The following is a 17,411-nucleotide window of genomic DNA, read 5'->3' on the forward strand; positions in this document are numbered from 1 at the left end:
TGGGACAGGTCTCTTTATCTTTGGAGTCTATCTGTAATTGTTAGGCTAACAGAAAGGTCTTGTTATTTTAAACATTCAGCTCTCACATGACTTTCACTTTTAGGAAGTGAAAAATAACCATATAGACTCCTGGCACAGTATGACCTGCAAGTTGATGGCCATGCTGTTATGCAGGAAGTGTGGTCCTGACACTGACTCTTTGCCATCATTTTTCACACATTTGAACAGCAGAATGGACAATGCTCCGTTTCAGTTTTACCTTTCTAAATTTGAGTTAACATTAAGCTTTGAATGACCAGCAGACTCCACTATCCCTCTTCAATCAACAGAAGTATTTTTTTTAAAGTAGTTTCTTGTTTTCATTGTTACTTAGAGATGTAGTAATTAAAATTCAGGTGTATTGTCTGAATGCGGACAGATCTCAAAATTCAAATAATTTTATACTGGTAATTCTGGCTTTCAGTTGTTAGTTGTGGTGCTATCTGGAGTTTTAATGGATTTTAATAATATTCTGTCCTGCTCAGTTAGCTTAGTGACTCTAATACAGCCTGCAGTTTTAGGTAAGAGAAAGTCTTTGGACAGAAGAATGCACAAAATCAACAATGTAAAAATGAGAAAGAGTGATTATTTTGCCACTCTGTTGTAAATGATGTTATTAATAAGCAAGGGCAATTGCTTGCTTCCCTTGCTTACAGTGTCCCATGAAGTCCAATCTTACAGATGAATATCTGAAAAGTATCAGTAGAGAGTATATCACAGTCRGAATTGCTTTCCTTTAGACTTGCATCGTGTCAGTGAGCTGAAGGTACAAGGAATGATGATAATTATGCTTGATTTCTTCAGAAAGCTTTAAAGAGAAGGATTAGGCTCCCATTATTATTGTTGGTTTCAGTAATTATTTTATGCCAACAATTTGCCATAATTAAGATACATATCACTTATAAAAGTTAATGACTATATGACTAAGTTTACCCACCTGTGAATTAACAGAAATAAGAGCTCTTCTCAATCTGACGGTCATTCTAAGCAGAGAAAACAGTGAGAATTGTATATGCCATTTTTTCTAATTTACTGATAAGTCATACTTTTTAAAATAGTTGTAATTAAACATTTGTGTAATCCTCAGCTTATTTTTCTCTACTTGCTGCTGACCACTTAGGCAATATAAGGAGATATTGAAATACAAAAGGGTTATATATCAACTTCACTATTTTATGTTCATTTAGTTTTGATGTAATCATGTAGCTGTTTGAACTGCGCTAAAATGTTTTGTGCTTTTCTTCCTCCTGACTGAATCCTCTAGCACTCCTGTTGTTCACTTAGAACTGGAAGGATGTTAGTGGTGAACTGATCTATACACAAGAAAGCAAACAGAAGAGCATTGTTAGATCTATATACAAGGAGCTGAACAAAAAAGCCATTAAAGTGTGTCAAGTATAGTTTAAGCACACAGAAACAGGAGTGTCAGTGAAGGAAATTTGATTTCAAGCTGCTAACAGGTAGGTAAGCAATAGCAATAATAACTTTTTAAACAAACTGTTAAGTGTAGTTGAGTATTCCTTCAAATTGCACAATTGTTAAAATTAGGAGGTAAACAGTACAAATCAAAACATTCTAGCTTGAAGTAAGGTAGGGTTTAATTTTCCTGTGTCCCCATGGAAAAGATAAAGTTGTGCCTATGACATATAGACAAGAAGGCTAATGTATTAGTTTTGTAATTAAGTCTTGTAAATTGTGCATAACAGAGCAGTTAACTACTTTAACCAAGCTTTAGAGGGGGAAGAAGAAAAACCTGTGTGCACTGGGAATGAGGGCATGGAACATATTCCCTAACTCAAACCTGAAAAACCTGGTGTTAGTCTTGGGTTATTTCCAGTGACCCTTTGACTCCCATCTTCCTGCCCCCTGCACAGATTTGGAACTGGTCAGCCATTTCTGTTTTTGGAAGGGAGAGGAGACAGATATAATGAATGGCTTTTATTGTGCAATATTTCAAAACCTTTTTGACTGCATTCGGATGGGATGGAAAATGTTCTACCCTGTGCTGCAGCCAAAACAAACAAAACATATTCCCTAAACCTGGATGTGTGTTTCACTCAAACTGGCAGTAGTTAAAGCTCTACTCTTAAACAAGAATTTAGTTTGACAATTTTTAGGCCTTGTTCAGCTGAATATAACAGCCAAAGAAAATACTTGGGGAAAAAAAATTAAATAATACATATATTTACAGCTTGCAGGTGGCATTGATTTTTGCAGTTCGGAGTATTTAGTTTTAAGAATCCCTGTTAGTTGGGCTATACTGTAGATTTAGAAAAATATTCTTGTTTGTCTCCTTTTTTCCTCTTTTTTGAATGAGTTTTTCTTAYGAGAACAATCACTCTGAAGGAAAATACATTTTATGTAGCTCCCTGATGGGTGATAAATAGCTGAGATTCAGGGCTTTAAAGTTTCAGGTCTACCAAGAAACTGAAAATTCTACAAATGCAAGACCCAGCAAACTAGCAGAAAAAGCTCTTGACAGAAGCCTGCTATGGACTGGCTTCCAGCTCCACTAAGGTGTAGTTTAAATACCCTCTCCATGGTGCAGGCTTACTGCTGTTTTTTGGCATTACCAATCAATTCAGTGAAGACTTTGCACTATGTAACTCAGATTCATGTGATACATGTTTTATGGCCTGAACAACCATATTTATTAACAAAATTTCTAATTTAGACACCTATGCCCAAAGGCCTCTGGGTGCAGTAACAATGAAGAACTAAAACTATAAATTACTAAAGTGGCATGATGCTTTTAGACCCCCCTGCCAASAAATAATTATTTCTGACAATCCTACCCTTCAAGCCAAAATTGCTTCAAATGATAAAATACAAAACTCTTAATGTTCTTAAGCAGATAAATGAACATCATATTTTTTCTAAATCATTATGATGAAACAGTAAAAGATTATAAATGAGATATCTGAAAGTCTGGAGAGAAGTTGTAAAAAAAAACAATTGCAATTATTCCGGGAAGGCCATATTGGTGTAGTAAATGAAGCCTCAAATTAGGAATCTGAGGTATGGGCTTTTGTTTTCTCCACAGTCTGTGAATGGTCTTGTGCTGTTTCTTGAATCAAGCGTTACTTAGTTTTCTTGCTCTTTGTTTTTCATTTATTTGCCAGCACTCTAGTGTCAGGGTGAAAAATATGGATTTAATACCACCATCCATTAAATCAACTGAGTTATACTGAAGACGCTTCTGAAGTTGTGCTTCGCTCTGTCATAAATAACCTGCTTATGCCAAACAAATGTTTGGACAAACAAATGTGCTTAGTTCCGTGTTCAGAAGGTCAGTAATGCTGAGTTTTGGTAGTAAATAATATTCATTAATAAAAAAACAGTAGGGTTGCAAGGAAACTCAAGTTTGAACTGTGATCTTCTTATTTTAAGTATCCTCATCTGTGCAGGATTGTTGGGGGAAAAAGTAATTGTATGGGTACAAATATTAATGACGGTTAAAAAGGTAATTTTACTCTCCTCTCAAGAGAAAAAGCGTAAGTACTCATGGTATGCGAAGAAAGCTTTGTAAGGTTTATAAAGTAATAAAAGTAGTAAAAAGTAGTACATTTAGGTTATCTTAATGCTAAGCATTACATAATATAACTTATGGAATACAAGCCTTTGTGGCTTGGTTGGAATGGAATACAAGTCCAACTTAAATATTTGTCTGTTGCATCTCTCCCACTGCCTGCTTCTCACAATAGATAGAAGCTTATTGTGCATTGCTGAGTTCTTCTGCAGCACTGTGCGTGACTGCGTGTGGTTCGGAGTGTGGTGCCCTCTGGTCTGCCTCTTACCCTTTTTCTACCTTCCCAATACTTCCTCTTCTTACTTAATGCACCAATTTCCAGCTCTTGTCAGTCACAAAATGCCAAGCTCATTCCCCAAGTGATGATCTGAGAAGGGAAATGAAGCAGCTGGTGGCCCAGAGAATTATGCATGCAAGATATTGTGAGCAAATCAAAGCAGTGCTGCCAGGAGCTCTTTCTAATGCCTGGCACACTGCCTCCTAGCAGAGCCTCAAAAACCCTTAGTCACAGCCAGATCTGTGGTGTTAARCACCTTGGAGTTGCACCTTTATATAAGGTTGAAGAAAATGATAAGGTGGAGGCAGAATTAACTATGTAGTTCATGCTGACACACCAAATAGACAAAGCCTTAAATTATTCCTCTCTTATTAGCAAAGAAAACCTCTGCTTCTGGACATCTCTTTTTTTTTTTATTCCATAAGGATCAGTAAGGCCTAGGGACTTGGGGTGGCAGTCGAGAAATCTTAAACTGTCTTAAAACTTTGTTTCCATATTTTTAGCCTGCTTTTGATATTGAATGCAGTACAACTAGTATGACTGTGCCAAAAGCTGTTTAAACAATATTAAGATGTTTTCTTCAAACTTTTCCCTAGGAAGATACTCTTTTTCGAGAGGAATGTTTTCCCTGGAGCATTACATCATGAAGTGGTTCAGTTCTTGGAGTAAGAAATTGGACCAAATGGTGGAGAAGGTCTCCAGGGGAAACATACTTACGTTGTTAAGTATTCCCACCAGAAAGCTTAGAAACCGCTTACATATTACCATTCTGTCCACATTTAGCCTTTCACCTTATTGCAGCTGAACAGAGGGAAGGGGGGTTGTTAGACTTTTTAAAAGAAATTTGAACCTTCTTTGTTTTTGTCATTACATTTTTTCCCCTTCTTATTGTATCTTGTGAGTGAACACTGGTAATGGAATGTCTCATTTTTGACAGTAATGCTGCATAAAGGTGTGTTTGTTTTATGTATGTACTGCTAATGAAATTACAATCACAATTATGAAAACTTCCTTAGAAACTGAATTTAGTTTTTGTTTGAGGATTAAAATGAGAGGAACCTCTGAGAAAACCAGAGGATGAAGGAATTTGGGTGGATTTATGGGACAGCAGCCATATGAACAATGTCTGAGCTGGAACAGTATAGTGTTTCCTCTTGTTTATGGAATAGTTTCACATCAAAGATGGAGGTGCTTGATATGCTATCCTTTATCAAATGAAAATCTCAGAACAGTGAGAAATATATTCATTAAATTTAGTAGTGGAGGTCAACAGGCTTCTTAAAATACGGCATTTTTAGTTTGTAGAACTGTTCTTTGAAAACTGATAAGCCTGCAATTTCAAAAAGCTCCACATTCTGTTTTGCAGACAAATTAAGGGCCTAAAAGCATATTCAGGGTGTAAGTTGGATTAGAAAAGTTTTGAATTGTTCTTCAACTTCAGTTCACACAATTACCCTACAGCACGTAAAGTGAAAATAGATACTAGTGTCATAACTATGGAGCTAAGTTAGAAAAGAGCGTCCTGCAACAATTCTGAGTCATGTTCCTGTGGGCATATGCAGAAAGCATGTTCTACTGCCCCAGATTTGTTTGATGGACAAAGATTTTTGTCTTTGGAGTCTTTTCTTTGGCACCTTCAGTCCTTAGAAAAACAAAAACAAGTAAAAACTTAATTGAATTTGTTTTTTTCCCCTCACTCAATTTTACATGATACTCTATAATCATAAGCAGTTGAAGAGAAGGTCAAGCCTTAGAGAAGCTTTCTCTTCCTATTTGAGATTTACTCTTTCTAAAAGTCTTTGTTTGTTGTTTTTTGGGGTGATTCTTTATTTTAAATGAAAGCAAAGGCAGACTTCCACTGTTCATAACAAAAAAGACCATTAAGCTCGTCCAGCTGTTGAGGAACTGGCACTTAAATTGATGACTGGAAATTGGCACAGGATTGTAAAAGATTTCTGCCAAAACATGTTTAAATTATGTAATCATATTAAATACACACTAATTACACTGTGTAAGTTATTGCTAGTTTCAGGTTATGAAATCATTCAGTAATAACAGAAACAGTATATAGTAGATAGCAGTTTGTCTTTTCTTACAGTGTTGTATTCTGAAGCTTATTGAAATCAATGGAAATACAAAATAACGCATTCTAGATGAGGCTATGGTATGGTATTGCATCATTCCAGTAGAGAAAAATGAAGAATCTCCTTGTGAGATAAGCAGTCTGACCTAATGTCCAGAACCCTGAAGCAACCAGCTATTTAGATGTTTTATTTCTGCCATAGAACAAATGTAGCAAAGCTGACAACAGGGCCAACTTCTCACACTGACAATTCCCAGTGCTTCTCAAGCCTCTAGGCAGAAAATGGCATATTTAGTTTGCAAGAGTTACACCATCTCCAGAGTAAGTGACAAGTCATGTCAGAGTTTGGGTTTTTTTTTTTAATTGTGGGTGCTTCTATGAAAAGAAAGCTTAGTCACTCCCATAGCTTGATCAGCTATGAGACTGCACCAGAATTTCCCCTTACAGTCCATGCAAAATGGTAGTCCTGTAATTGTTGCCACTGGAAATCACTTGGTTTTGAAGAGCTTGTGTTCTTCAGAGTTTTTCTAACTAAAATTATCACTGGTAATGAAGCTGAGACTTTACCACTGATGCTTTTGCTTTAATTCACAAACTCATTCTAATTTAAAAATCCTCTTTTCTAGCATAGCTCCTTACCATGTCTCCCAAAATATGTGCATCAGAAAACATATCTACTTGAAAGTTTTGAACTCTAAGAATATTTAGTAGAATCAATGGCCACTTAAKCCTCCTGCTGCTCTGAACAAAAAGTAAAAAGATATATTTACTTTTGCTTCCTTTCTCAGCCATTTTTTTCACTGCAGAACAAACTTTTAAAAACTGATTATACCAGATGATTTAACGGTATGGCCAAATAGTCCCTCCTTGATTAAGATGGATGGTAGCTGTGTTTGAAGTAATAGTAATTAAGACTCCCATGGCAAGCGAGAAAAATAACAAATGAATCTAGTAAGAGCTTATGGGGAAACTTAAATTGAAAAGTGTTTTTGAAATCCAAAATTCCTTAACACTAGTAACACCTTAGGTTATTAAAACTCAAACGATTAATAAAATCCAAATTATTTATTATGTGCATTATTTATGCTTTTTATATTTCAGCATTTGTACATTTTTAATTTTTTAAGTTATCAAAGACCTAGCAGATACTTAGGTCCTGGATTTTTCAACACAGAAGAGATACTTTCAGTTAAACCACAAGATTGCTTAAACAAAATGAGTTTAATTATTTCAACAAGTCTTTTTTTTTACCTGATATATGCACGTGACAAAATGTCTTTCTATCACAAAAACATTGCATTTCTACAATGCATCTTCTGTCCTGGGAAGGCATACCTTCTCAAAATACACTGAAAATCAAGACTATGTGGTCTAATAAACATTACAAGGATTCCTAGTCCTGAACTGCTTTTGTTTATGGAGTTCTAGAGCTCTTTTGATATTGGAGAAGTCATTTCATAGTTTGGTGCCTCAGTTTCTACATGGGTTAAATTAGATGTTCTCCATCTCTTGACAGTTGCAGAAAGTATTTTTCCAGTCTGTAAAATACTGTGACACAACCATTGAAGTATTACTGTTTTTAACTATTTTTTTTACCAATTTTATTTGTGTGTACAGACGTGAAGCAGTTAATATCTGATGGTCAGGAGTGTTAATGCTATTGCTGTTCAGGTGTGAGTGACAAAAAAAGCTCACATGATTTAAGGGTGGCACTGCTTTTAGAAGAGAGGTGGCTTGTTCAGCTTTTTAAAGTCCTTAAGATAATGTCTTTTATATCTATGATTGATTTATTTGATATTTATGCAGTTGGCAGTGGGATTTGAAATATAACATAAGCACTTCCTGAGATGTCAGTACTCCAATGTTAGTGGTCTGAACAAGGATGTAATTCATATCTGCAGGTGCTTACTCTGGTATCAAACACTTCAATAACATCATGCTTGTGGAATCCGGCACTCCCCAGTGTCCCATTTGTATCCTGATATGCCCACGTCTTTCCTATGTGTGTTTTTCTTTCTTAAGGAGCTCTCATTTCCTTCAATAGGATATGTTTTATTTCATCCTTTTTCCTGCATTTACTCATATTAATGTCACCGCATTCACTGGTAATAGCTCGGCTTGGAAATAACCCGTATATCCCTGAAAACACTGGGCCTGAAATTTAATGCCTGGGATACTTTATTAAGAAAGAATAGATGTTTAAGTGAAGGGAGGTGATCACTTCTTTTTGGGCTCTAATTTGATTTAACTGATTTAAAGGTGCATCAAGCATGCTCAACCACAGTATGGTGGCCCTCTGCATTGCTCTGTTAAGCAGTGTTTGAGAATGGTTAGCACAAAGTTTTCTGGGGCTTTTCTGCTTTTTGGCCATGCTATTGGAAACACGATGCTGTCAGATGGGGGAATTTAGGCCTCCTCTAAAATAAAAAGACTGTAGACACCTTTTAGGGTTCTCTCACAAGAAGTTCTGAAGAGTGAATAAAGGATGGAAATGAGGTCATGGGCTTTTGCTCATACTCAAGTTCTGGAAAAGGAATCCAGTGTGGTGGTTAGATTGACTGTCATTCTTGGGCCTGCATTCTCAGCTATACAGCTGATAGAAAGTGTTGCTTGTACTTTTTGTGCCACAAAATATCATGTTTTTGTAACTTTTTTCTTTCCTCCTTTTCTCCTATTTTGCTCCATTTCAGGTATGCATCAGTTTAGATTATAATCTGTTTAAAGGCGGGCAGTCTCTTTGCTTGCTTTGCTAAAGACATCTGCGTATTTGGTGGCATCTTAGGATAAAGTTCTGTGAAAAGAATTGCTGCTTAGCACTTTTCTGAAGGCATTGTCCCTTTTCCAACTGCTTTGTAGACATCAGTCAGTCTTAATAAGCCCTCTGTTGGCAGGGAAGAAGTATCTTTGATGGAAGGAGATGAGGCTTCCACAGGTTAGAGTTGATTACCAAGTGTGGCAGTGACAGGAGGGATCCTATCTCTGAAGCTCCTAAATGCCAAACAAGTTTTCAGTTCGGAGGCCATTTGGAGGAAGCGTTTTTGATTAAATACTGTAGTGTTCAGTGCATGAAATCTTTTTATTTCCTGTCATTATCTTGGTACCATCACTAGTGCCTTTTCTTTATTATTATTATTATGCCTGTGCTCATCAGCTGTAGTCTTCCCCATCCCTGCAGGAATTTACCTTCCCTGAAAAGCTGAAGTTCACAGTACTGCTAGAACTGCATTTTTTTTCCCCAGCTGGTAAGTAGTGCAGCACCAGAGTCTCTAGTTAACAGTGCTCTACTTGGGGAAATTTTACGAGCAGTAATCTGTTTGAACAACTCACTTGAGCAAGTTAGTGCTTCATTGCAAACTCTCATAACTGACTCATCTGGGAAACGGCAATGAACAGAAATGCATTCTGTATTTCTACAGAATGTAGGGTCTTGCTTGCAGCATGAGCTACCCCTTTTACGCATGTGATCTGTACATATACATATTACTGTAATGCTAGCCTAAATTTAATGCTTGTTTGCAGCATGAAGCAGTATCTGTAGCTCATGGAATAGCCCCATGTTTACAGTGGGAACAGACCCACTCATCTGTATTACAGCAGCATGTATATTGCTGCATCATATACACTTGTACTGAGGTATTTTTCATTAGACTGCGTACAAACCAGATTGAACTAAAGACAATCCTTGCCATGTTAGGCTGACTTCACTTGAGACTGTGCACTTCGTTTTCACATTGCATCTTTTATATACATAAGGATACAAAGTGTATTTTAGTCCAGGAGAAAAGAAGCACTGTAGACAAGCTTGTGGCCCTGTTAGGATTTGACACCTGTCATTCAATCAACCACATGGTAACKCTCATAGCAGATAAAATGACCATCTTGTTCCAAAAGCACTGTCTCCTACTACTTTACCTTGAGCTGTATGGGAGCTATTTTGACCCAAAATGTAACTTCTCCAGTTTAATATAATGGAAGGCAAGGGTGCAGTTATGCTGAGCCATGTTATGGGTTGGTATGATGAGAATGCCTGTATAAGATCTTAGAAGCATAATYTGTTGGAAGTTATAAGATACTTAAAACCTCTCAGATGGGGATACCGGAGAGACATACAGTATTCATGTTATTTCACTCTCACAGTTTATAAATAGTAAAAATGCAATTTCCTGCTTTCAATCAGGGCAGCTGCAAGTCACCCTGGCCTGTGGAAACTGGCCAGTTTGACTCACGATTAAGCCCAAGTGCCACATGCATCTTACCTGCTTCAGCCAAAACTGAACTTCAGCAAAGCACTTAATATYTCCCTCTATTTCAGCTTTCCCCCACCTCCTCATCACCTTACAACTTTTTTTTCTCCTACCGTCCAGCCTTAGAAAAAAGTTAAGTTTCTTCTACTAGCAGGTGAGGACAGGGAATACATGACATCAGCCCTACTGTAAAAGAGAAAGAAACAGAACAAAATAAAGAGGAATTAATTTCATTTCCTTTCTTCAGCAGGTGGAACAAGTCTGCCTGCCTGAATAAAGCTTTTGTTCCCATCCTCCCCTCATTTTAGCCTCTTCTTAGGCTTAAGGTTTTTTGCTTTTAACACTGGCAGGACTTCAACTAATCTCACCAGAGAGTTAAGCAAATGTGATTTTTTTATTATTGTTATATAGAGTTTCAAATATCCTAGAGCTTCTAATTCKGGGAGAGGAAAAGTTTTTCCATACACAATTACTTATTCAATGTGCTGAAGGGAAGCAAAGAAATAAGTACAGAAATCAAACYTTCATCATTGCCAAGGGTGCGTACTTCCTCTGTGTTGTGCTGCATAAAAGCCACACCCCAAAAGAGTAAATATCTGCAGATAAAATTTTCTTGAAGATTTAACAGCTGCTAGGTACAGAGAAAAGGACTTTGCTACATCTATCCGAAAGGGACAGGCCAGCATGTCCTGAAGAGCAACACACACAAAGGAACGTATATGTACGCATAGGAAGGTATTACTGTAATGATTAAGTAACTCAAAACAGATTTCAAAAATTCACAACTTTATAACTCCCCCTTTTACAACAGAAGGGCCTGTAACTCCAGATATATTCTAATTTAGAAAGGAAAATACCATATTCTCATTTTTCACTTTTCTTCTGCTGGAACTTTGTAGCTATCTGGTCCTGCATCTGCTTTGCACAGCTGAAGCCCACCATTTCTCTTTTTTTCACTACAGAAGGAAATATAAGACTAAACAGTTGTGCTGTGAACTGATGAGTCACCTGTGCAGCAGGCTGGGCTCAGGTGTGTATGATTACCCCTAGTTACACTCTTCTCCTCAGGCCTTGTTCAAGCGATGCTGGGTTTTGTGGAGGGTAAGTTCTCTGAGGGGATCTTCCCTTCAAATTTGTTTGTTTTTAATGTTTATCTTTCTCCATTTGTGTGACCTAATATAGTTTTGGTACTTCCAAGCAAGAAATGAGAAGCTGTAAGCTTCCTATTGCTGGGGATGCTGTATGGGGGACAAATTGTTGCCTTGCATCTGGCTCAGAGCAAGCCCTGCTTTGTGCCAAGTGAATAGGGTATGGTACTGCTTTGTGAAGAAAGTCTTAGTTTTTGATAACAGTGATAATGCTTGGCTTCTTCCCTCAATGGTTCTAGTCAGTGGATGCTGGAAGCTGTCTGAACTGGTTGGGGTCCTTGGCTTTTCATGGAATTTGTCCCTTGAAATGATTTTCCTGACAAAGCAAAGCTTCTAATTGAAAATGACCCCAACTCCAATAGCCAGATCATCCTTGCCATGGTTTGAGTTTCAGTTGGTTTCAGCAGGCAGCTTGGCTGCCTGTGGTTAGTTCCTTCTTAGAAGGTTGTAGAGCAAGCAGGTCCTTAGATTTCTCTGAGAAGTATGCTCTCTGAAGTCTTATTTACTATTCAGTAGAAAAACAACAAGAAATGCTCYGAGACACTATTAACACAGGCACAATAATCCACCATGCATCTCAGAGGTACCTTGATTTCTCCTCATTGATTTTGCTTTTGTCGCCATCCCTGTCTGTCTCCCCTCAGATTTCCAGCCTTTTCTGGAAGCTGTCTCCTTCCAGAGCAACGTACTGCATCTGCTTTCATATTCTCCCAAAGTTTGGATCTGAGGCTTCATTTCAGTCTTTATGCAATTATGAAAGTGGAGTGTTTGGTCAGTAAAKGGATAAGTCAAACATGAATTTATGGGGTTGAACTTTGAAGGCCTTAGGGAATGTATTTTTGTTTGTGGCACATGTTGCCTGTAAAGGAACAAGAGGAAAGGCTTGCTTTTGGTTTGGGTATGAGCCTAAAACCTGAGCAGATAAGGCAGCGTTACTTACTCTGCACACTGCCAGGTTTGAGGTGAGCTTGCTTCAGGCAACCATCTTGTCTTTCCGTCCCCCCATTTTGTGCAGCAAGTCACCAGCTGCAAAATGGATCTACTTCAGAGAGCAGTTGTTAGGCACTTGGGTACTTGCTGTTTTGAGGYGGAGAGAATCAAGCAGATAAATATCATAGAAAGAGAAACACTTATCTAATTGTTTGGTCACAGTGTTTTTTTAATATATTGTGACACTCAGAATGATGAAAACTAAAGTTGAGTACTAAGCTGATCTGGTAGTAGGCAACTGTTAACTTCAAACATAACCTGTAAACAGCATGCACCTGTCTTTAATTCTCTGCATACGCAGCAGCCAGATACTAATAAACAGCAACCACTCTTTGTGAAAGAGAATGATTTCACTATGTCAGTGTACAATATTTATGGAACCTATAAAAGCCTACAGATAGGGAGCAAAGAAGAGTTGGTGGAGAAGGCTTTATTTTCCATGTAGATTTGTAGAGATGCAGACTTAACAGACCCTACTGAATCAAGTTCTATAGCCTCAGTGTTGCTCCCCTATCTGTAGGAAAGGACTTTAGTGGATATTTTGGCTCTTCTCCATGGCCATAGAGAACTCCTGAGYACAAGTTTACTTTTCTTGTTTGCAGCACAGAGTTACAAGTAAGGTGCAGAGTTGTGTAACATTTTCTTACAATTATTYGCTACTTGCTTTTGTTTTCTCTCTATATCAAAATCTTTTTGAATACAAGTTGGTAGGCATTATTCCCCTTTGTTGTCCTCTAAAGCTGTGTGGTGCTGGTATGTGCAGACACACACCTGCAGCTGAGTTTTAGCAGGATGAATCTGTTCCCCACCCCTCCCACTCCACTTTCTGTTGATGTAGTAGCGTAGCCTAAAAATGAAACACTAAGTGGAAATGCTAAAGATATAGTGTCTGTCTCTACTGGTGCTCTTTACGTACGCTTAAAAAGCATAATRCAATGCTGTTTAGTGCTATCTATTTTAGCTTACCTTATAGAACCCGTATAGCTTTGTTGATATGATACTTTGCCCAGGCTAATCAGCCTTTCTGCAGAGTAGGATATGTGAGCTAGAGCGGAGTSTCGTGTTAGTGGGACTGAACTGCTTCTTTTAACAGAGCTGTATTTTAGAAMTAGGTCAGGTACACAGTGTTGCATCATGCCAGATGGGCATAATTTTCATGATACTGGGTTACTTCCCCTTTCCGTGATGCTCTTTTCCCTTTCACCCTTTGCCTATTTTATTCCTAGCCTCATAATGACTTAAACAGGTGCTTAACTTATGCACTARGTGTAACCCTTCTGATGTGCATAAATCTTGTGGGTATAGGGCTTATGCGTGTGTTTCAGGAAATTTACTCAGTGGCTAAACTCAAGCAAGTGCATAAGTTTTCACAGGACTGGGGCCTTCGATTCAGGGCAGAATAGTCTTTTACTGTGTACTTGGACAGAAAAATTATCATAACAGAGGGAACAAAACATATGAATGAATGAGTGCAAGGTGTCTGCTTGTACAAATCCAGTTGCCTTAAATTGCAAAGGTGGAAGTAATCTTTGAGGATGGGGAGGGGTGGAGGGCAACGAAAAGTTATTAAAAGCAGAAGAGATCTCAAGAAACCCAACTTCGTTTCATTCTTATGAAGAAGCTTTGAATACAATAGGGAAAAAGCATTGGGAGTAATTATCCAAAATGGGTGGCATAAATCCGAGCAGAAAGTAATACATCAGTTTTAAAGCTACTCATTTCAAACTGTGAGTTAGATTTATTTGACCTGCATTTGGGAGCAAATATTAATGAAAGGGCGAAGGCAGCTTATGGCTCTTTCAGTTCTTTCATTTCCCACTAGATGTCTCCGGTGTAAAAACTAATTATGAATGTTCTTGATTTAATTTGGAAAAAAAAATTGGATGAAGCTTTTTTTTATTATTTCTTTTAAAGTCTTGTGCTATTGTGTGCAGTGTGCAGCTTAACCCTTGATCTTTCTTCAGTAACTACTTCAGCCTCAAGTATGATGAGAGGCCACTTAGAAACAATGCAGTTAATAAATACTTTTTTTTTTTTTTAATAAAGAGTTGTCCAAGAATTATGAGAAGAGAATTGAGCCTTTATTCCCGTATTTGTAGCATGTAACTTATCTCCCAGCTCTGATGACCCATGTTCGGTAGCCTATGAGGCACGTGTTCAGAAGCCTAYGAAATTTCCTTGGTTTTTATTTTTTTTTTTCATTTATCACTTCACTGGCATGTTGTATCTCAAGTTGGACCTCCTTTGGAGTTACTTTGTTCAAGGGTAACTTTATGAGAATAAATGTTCTGGGTGAATCTGCAGAAGAGGATTCTTTTGTCTCATTTGCTACTTGTTAAAATTAATGGGGCTCTAAATAGATAGAAGGAACCAGCCATGTAGATCTCACTGCAAAACTGAGACTTCACTTATCCTATAAAAAGCAGAATTCCTATTGACATTACTCTGTTGCGTGAAGAATAGAAGCCACACTGTGGGGAAGAGCTTTGGGAAACACTAATTTGACTGATGATAGACCTGTTTTTTAAAATTAATTGGTCTGACCTTTTTTGTTTTTTTCTTTTTTTGAAAGTGTGGATGTTCGTCCTGTCTGGATGATATYTGGTGAATATCTAGGTGCAGAGGACTGGACTGAGCAAATATTTGGAATGAGCAAAACCCCATCTCCATTCTTGACCTTTTTAAGGTAAGGAACCAAACCRAAGTGTCAAATATGGACTAAAGTGTAGTTAGTTTCATTGTTGTGGACCTCCACTTATGTATTTGTTCTACCATTGTGCATGTTCTTGTCTTAACACCTGAATTGACATTGTCAAAATCTCGATCCAGGCGTAAAATTTTTCATTTGGGTTTGGCCTGTAATGATGATTTACACTGAAATTTTTTAGGGAAGATCTTCTAGGACTTTCTTGTATTTTGGGAATTCACCGTTGAAACAACTCCGTTAGTACTGATGGTGCTATCATTTCAGGAGTTTCATAGTCCTTTGGTTTTGTACTACATATGTAAAAATGTAGGACAGATTGTTAAGGTTTAGGTTGAAATCACTGGAGGAGAATCACATTGATACAAGATAGATGTCACTCCATCTGGTTTGATACTGTGGTTTTAAACATGTAGGATGAATTATGGGAGAGTCCATGTTTTGCCAGAAATGCCACGTTGTCCTGATAATTACCTCTGTAGAGCACATGGAGTAAATGAGGAGGTACAGAGAATAGTGACTTGCTCATTTATGTCACGATGTTTCACAGAGGTTCATGGATTGTTTAAGTCCCTTAAAGCCAAAAGGGGATTCATTATCATCTTCAGAGGAAGTAGAATTAGGCCAGTAAAAGATAGTTCTGGAAAACCTCATCTTTAATTCTTTCCTGCACCATCTCAGCCTTTATCTGGAAGTCTTCATGAGAGCAGTCTTCCTCAAACCTGAAGCTACAGCRTCAGGCCCAGAGCTGGAGCTCAGAGATTGCCAAGGCCGTTGGCAGGCCCTAGCAGCCTGGTGGCAGCTCCTCTAATGGAATGCAGGGATGTACAAATTCAACAGCTGTTCCATTGTCCTCTCCAGTCCCCTCTTAAACTCAGCTATGCTCTCCCAAGATAGACATGCCATTAAACAGAGTATAATCTCTGGCACAGCAGGTGTATTGAGATACAGACATCTAACAATGTTTTAAATAAAAGGCATGAGTAGTAATAATAATAATATAAAAAAGCAAACAAAAAAAAAACCCCTGCCAGTCACCGTAAGAAAAGGTATCCTCTGGGAAATTAATAATTGCCCTCTGTGGACTACAGAACATATGCTGGCTGCATCCTGCTGCCATTTTCATTTAAAAATATTGAAGTTAAATTATAGCATTATAAGGAAACACATTTCAAAACCTATGCATAAAGGTACATAGACAACAACAATCTAAACCGAAATGTCTTCATAACTATTATGTGAATATAAGACCTATAATGGATAGCAGAAAAAAAATGAGCAAATGATTCTTCCTCCCCAAAACCTGCAAATGATATATTTTTTTCCAATTAAAAGTGATAAGCCATAAGCAAACATTTCAAAAGAACTGATTCCATTTTTCTGATCACCTTATTTTACTCTGCTGTTCAGAATACTGGGTGCTGGGATGCATTTTTTTGTGGGTGAGTGTTCTGTGGTCAGTTCTGTTTTAAACATCTCAAGGATGGTTTCCCAAAATGGTCAGGAAAAAGACTGATGTCCCATCTAATCCTCCTAAATTTCGCCTCTCTGAACTTGAGATACAGTATCTGTGAGCAGATTCTCAGAACAGTTTTGTATAGCTGGGTTCATTGAATACTTTGGAAAAGATATTTTAAAATTGCTAGGCAGATTAGCCAATTGTGTTTGCATGTTTTTAAAATCTAGCAGCTTAGATGGGAATGATGTTCTTAAAAAAAAAAAAAAAAAAAAAATCCAATTTTTCACCTTTAATGGATTCATAACTTTCTGCCTGTGCAAATATATAATGAGGAAAGTTGGTTCCTTCCAACTCACCACCTCCTCCACTCCAGAAATCAAAGGCTTCATAATTCAGTGGAGCACATAGGCATGTAGTTACATTTACATGATGTTAAACCCAAGCTGATGTATCCTGCCTCTTGGCAACACTTAGCTTAAACTAGCACTGCAGTAGCAGTGCTTGGCATATGGTCTGTTTGGAGCATAGACAAAGCAAGTTCATCTCTGCTTGTAAAATGCATCATCTCAGTTTTACGAATTGTGGGGAATACAGATTACACTGCAATTAAGGGTGAATCAAAAGCAGTTTCTCTGTGGCTTATAGCTAGTATGGATATTCGACTTACAGGTCAGACCTGTTACATGATGACATTTTCAGTGGCTCTTCCAGCTTGTGTGGTGTTAGCTCAGATGTTCCTTTCCTTGCTTTGTTAAGCAGTATAGATATATGCTAAACAGCTTTGTCTTCAACTACTGTGCGGCGTGATACAGGCTAAACAGCACATAGCCTAAAACTAAAACACCACCAGCAGGAATCTGTCCTTCTTTTGCTTTCTTTGTTATACTTAACATTTCCATCTTCTTTTTCTCGTACTAACTTGCTGTATTGTGTTTCAA

Source organism: Rhea americana, unplaced genomic scaffold (assembly GCF_003343005.1).
Source record: "Rhea americana isolate MKP2758 unplaced genomic scaffold, rheAme1 scaffold_171, whole genome shotgun sequence".
In the NCBI taxonomy this organism is placed as follows: domain Eukaryota; kingdom Metazoa; phylum Chordata; class Aves; order Rheiformes; family Rheidae; genus Rhea; species Rhea americana.